The 5,000-nt window shown below is 47.0% G+C and overlaps 1 protein-coding gene across 5 annotated transcripts in view; it reads right to left on the reverse strand.

Annotated features, from left to right (window-relative positions):
- atxn1a (ataxin 1a) overlaps nt 1-5,000 on the reverse strand; it is a 194,316-nt gene that overhangs the window by 24,493 nt on the left and 164,823 nt on the right. The window contains exon 1 of one of the 5 annotated variants that reach the window (XM_021572498.3): nt 879-1,174. The exons of the other annotated variants lie outside the window; for them this stretch is intronic. The gene's annotated coding sequence lies outside the window, so the exon portion shown is untranslated. Of the gene's footprint in view, nt 1-878; nt 1,175-5,000 lie in introns of those variants that run through there. 5 annotated transcript variants of the gene reach the window in all.

Raw genomic sequence — 5,000 nt, forward strand, 5'->3', positions numbered from 1 at the left:
AGTATATTGTCAACAAGAACATGTTGGAACAAACATAAATAACATGCAAACTGTGTTCTCAACTGTCATAGAGATGTTGGCGTGTCTGTACAAACTGACTGCTTGTGTGTGAGTGTGTAATACAGTACATATAGTGTGTGTGTGAGTACTACCCTCTCCCCTGTCCAGTCCTCACAGGGATAACTACAGCGTGATACATTATCTCAGAGCTAAATATAGTTTGAGTTCTCTAGCTCTTGTGGTGCGTAGTACAACTCTGCACCAGGAGTACCTCTCTCTCTCTCTCAATTCAATTCTCTCTCTTTCCCTTCACCTCTAACTCTCTCCCTCTCCCCCTTCTCCCTTCCCTCCTCCCTCTACCTTAGTCTATCTCGCCCTCTTTCTTTCTCCTTTCCTCTCTCTCTCTCTCTCTCTGTCAGTGTGTGTCTCTTTAAGGTGAGGGCAGGCAGGCATGCCCTCTCCTCTTCCCCTGCTCACTTACACACCATGTAGAGTAGAGAGAGAGAGAGAGAGAGAGAGAGAGAGAGAGAGAGAGAGAGAGAGAGAGAGAGAGACAGACAGACAGACAGACAGACACGGACAGATTGAAAGAGAGAGAGAAAGAGAGAGAGAGAGAGAGAGAGAGAGAGAGAGAGAGAGAGAGAGAGAGAGAGAGAGAGAGAGAGAGAGAGAGAGAGAGAGGTGTAGGACAGGAGAGAGAGAACAGAAGACAGAGGAAACACCTTGTGAGAGGAACCACAGACAGACAAGACACTTCAGTACAGTATAATACAGTATAATACAGTACAGTACAGTACAACGAAACAGCAGACAGCATACACAGGACAGATAGACAGACAGACGCTCAGTGTGAGGACAAAGTGTCTGAAGTGGCTTACCAGTGTGTCTGGAGTAGCCTTCTGGAGTAGCCTTCTCCTGCTGCATGCTACCAGCCTGCCTCTCACTGTCACTCTCTCTCTCTCACTCTCTCTCTGCCTCTCACTCTCCCTCTCTCTCTTCTTAGCTCACACTGTCCTTCTCTCTTACAAAAAGCCCTAGAGGGTGCCTCTCTCTCTCACACTCTCTTTCTAGCTTTCTTTCTCTCTCTCCCTCCACCCGGAACGAAGCGTAAAATCCCAAACAGAGTCCTGGTGGAGAGGGGTGTGCTCTGTAGAAGAGAGCAGAGCACACACACACACAGACACGGCTCCTCCCACGCCTCCCTCCACCAACTTCATCAGGTATTCATTCAAAAAACACACATGCCAGCTGGCAGGCTGCCCACACTACACTCACACGGAGAGAGGGAGACAGAGAGGAGGGGAGGGAGGGATAGGGAGTCATTGAGAATGAGAAAGGGAAGGTGACATACTGAGAAGGGGAGAATGAGAGATAAGGAGGGAGGAAGAAGTAAGGAAGGAATGAATGAAGGATGGATGGGAGGATGGATGGAATAAAGGAAGAAGGAATGAAGGAAGGAAGGAAGGAATGAAGGAAGGAAGGAAGGAAGGAAGGAAGGAAGGAAGGAAGGAAGGAAGGAAGGAAGGAAGGAAGGAAGGAAGGAAGGAAGGAAGGAAGGAAGGGATAAAGAGAGCAATAGAGATTAGAGAGATTATGAGAAAGAGGCCATTGAAAGAGAGTGATACACAAACACACACACACACACACACACACACACACACACACACACACACACCGTGAAATAGTACTGCGACATTCAAAGATATGCAGAGTAAGAGCTTTTCACTAACAATATGAAATGCAACACAGAGACAGAACATGCATCCCTCCCATACACACCTACACACACCTCAATAACCATGCTACCGGCCCTCACAAACACACAGGTAAAATGTCTTGAACCCATATCAATTACTACATCTACTACTACTGCAGAGAGAAACCACAGTGCCCATCTCAGTGCGCCGTCCCTCCTCCCCACTAGAGGGTAGAGGGCCATCTTCCTCCTCCCCACTACAGGGTAGAGGGCCATCTCCCTCCTCCCCACTAGAGGGTAGAGGGCCATCAGCCTCCTCCCCCCAGAAAGCATAACTACACTACAAGCAGCGCTGTTGTGTTAGCTGACCCAAATAAAGTTGATTTCCAAACAAATATAAAATTCTGCAGTGAGGAGATGAGTGTTATAGTAGGAAGCACGGACACACAGTGCTAATGCGTCCCAGTAGACATGCCAGACCCACCTAGGCCTAAACACATCGCGGCTTCCTGTCTGTGTTGTGGGGTTGACTTCATTTCTTACTTACTGTCTCTCTCCCTGGGGAGGAGGTAGATGTTATCCCTAACCACTGACTTAGGGTCAGTTTCGAGTTTAACTCCCCTAATTGTTCAGGTTAGTATTGGGGTTGGGCGAACTATTCTTAGAATTGCCTAAGGTCTCCTTCTGCTTCAAGCCTCTCATGGTTACATGGTTACCTCATGTACTACCAAATCAGAGCCCATGTTATTGGTCGGTAACACTGTTCATGCTGACATCTCTCTTCGTAGTAGGTAAAAGGGTGACATGGCAGAGTACTTTTTTACAAGTCAGCTAATTAGGATTAGGATAGTGGCCCTCTGTCTTTGTGGGTCAATCTGTTTTAGATCTATGGTCAACAGAGCTACATTGGGGGCTGATCTAGTAAAATGTGTTTTCAGATCTACGGTCAACTCAGTTCACAATAGCAGCTCCTGCATGGTGAGGAAGACTTGTCTGTTACCGTAGCAGCAAATTAGCCACGCTCTGTAATTCAATTAGTTAGTGTGTTGTTTATTTAGAAGCGAGTGCAGTCAACTGAAACTCACTGAGAGGGAGAGGAGGAGAGGGGTAGCAGAACAACAGTCAACCATACTGAAACTCACTGAGAGGGAGAGGAGGAGAGGGGTAGCAGAACAACAGTCAACCATACTGAAACTCACTGAGAGGGAGAGGAGGAGAGGGGTAGCAGAACAACAGTCAACCATACTGAAACTCACTGAGAGGTAGAGGAGGAGAGGGGTAGTAGAACAACAGTCAACCATACTGAAACTCACTGAGAGGGAGAGGAGGAGAGGGGTAGCAGAACAACAGTCAACCATAGTGAAACTCACTGAGAGGGAGAGGAGGAGAGGGGTAGCAGAACAACAGTCAACCATACTGAAACTCACTGAGAGGGAGAGGAGGAGAGGGGTAGCAGAACAACAGTCAACCATAGTGAAACTCACTGAGAGGGAGAGGAGGAGAGGGGTAGCAGAACAACAGTCAACCATAGTGAAACTCACTGAGAGGGAGAAGAGGAGAGGGGAAGTAGAACAACAGTCAACCATACTGTAACTCACTGAGAGGGAGAGGAGGAGAGGGGTAGCAGAACAACAGTCAACCATAGTGAAACTCACTGAGAGGGAGAGGAGGAGAGGGGTAGCAGAACAACAGTCAACCATAGTGAAACTCACTGAGAGGGAGAGGAGGAGAGGGGAAGTAGAACAACAGTCAACCATACTGAAACTCACTGAGAGGGAGAGGAGGAGAGGGGTAGCAGAACAACAGTCAACCATAGTGAAACTCACTGAGAGGGAGAGGAGGAGAGGGGTAGCAGAACAACAGTCAACCATAGTGAAACTCACTGAGAGGGAGAGGAGGAGAGGGGAAGTAGAACAACAGTCAACCATACTGAAACTCACTGAGAGGGAGAGGAGGGGAGGGGTAGCAGAACAACAGTCAACCATACTGAAACTCACTGAGAGGGAGAGGAGGAGAGGGGAAGTAGAACAACAGTCAACCATACTGAAACTCACTGAGAGGGAGAGGAGGGGAGGGGTAGCAGAACAACAGTCAACCATACTGAAACTCACTGAGAGGGAGAGGAGGAGAGGGGTAGCAGAACAACAGTCAACCATACTGAAACTCACTGAGAGGGAGAGGAGAAGAGGGGTAGTAGAACAACAGTCAACCATACTGAAACTCACTGAGAGGGAGAGGAGGAGAGGGGTAGCAGAACAACAGTCAACCATACTGAAACTCACTGAGAGGGAGAGGAGGAGAGGGGTAGCAGAACAACAGTCAACCATACTGAAACTCACTGAGAGGGAGAGGCGGAGAGGGGAAGTAGAACAACAGTCAACCATACTGAAACTCACTGAGAGGGAGAGGAGGGGAGGGGTAGCAGAACAACAGTCAACCATACTGAAACTCACTGAGAGGGAGAGGAGGAGAGGGGAAGTAGAACAACAGTCAACCATACTGAAACTCACTGAGAGGGAGAGGAGGAGAGGGGTAGCAGAACAACAGTCAACCATACTGAAACTCACTGAGAGGGCGAGGAGGAGAGGGGAAGTAGAACAACAGTCAACCATAGTGAAACTCACTGAGAGGGAGAGGAGGAGAGGGGTAGCAGAACAACAGTCAACCATACTGAAACTCACTGAGAGGGAGAGGAGGAGAGGGGTAGCAGAACAACAGTCAACCATAGTGAAACTCACTGAGAGGGAGAGGAGGAGAGGGGTAGCAGAACAACAGTCAACCATAGTGAAACTCACTGAGAGGGAGAGGAGGAGAGGGGAAGTAGAACGACAGTCAACCATGAGGCATCAAAGCCGAAACTGCATACTATTAAAAAATGCTATTGATGGAAGGAGGGTAGCGTAAAACCTACCAAAAAACGATTGGCAAACAACAAATCCAATCCCTCCTAGGAATTTTGAACAATATATATGACCTATAAGCTAACAAATAAAATTCTGATAGAAAACATAACAAAACTAACAACAATGAGAAATGTTTTGATGAAGACTAGATAAAATCTAAGAAAGAAATTGAAAAAACATTCCAACCAAAAATACCTAGACTCAGAAAACCACGTTGAAACACTCAAACAATAAAGATATACACTAAGAAAAAAGAAGAAACTAGCACATCAGAAAACAGATCAATGTGATCAAAGAATCCATAGAATCAAATCACTTCTGTGAAAATTTGAACACACTAAACAACAACAACACGAAGAGCCACCTATCCAAAATGGAGATGTATAGATAAACCACTTTTC

This window comes from Oncorhynchus mykiss, chromosome 18 (genome assembly GCF_057628025.1).
Source record: "Oncorhynchus mykiss isolate SJ-2025 chromosome 18, ASM5762802v1, whole genome shotgun sequence".
NCBI classification, from domain to species: domain Eukaryota; kingdom Metazoa; phylum Chordata; class Actinopteri; order Salmoniformes; family Salmonidae; genus Oncorhynchus; species Oncorhynchus mykiss.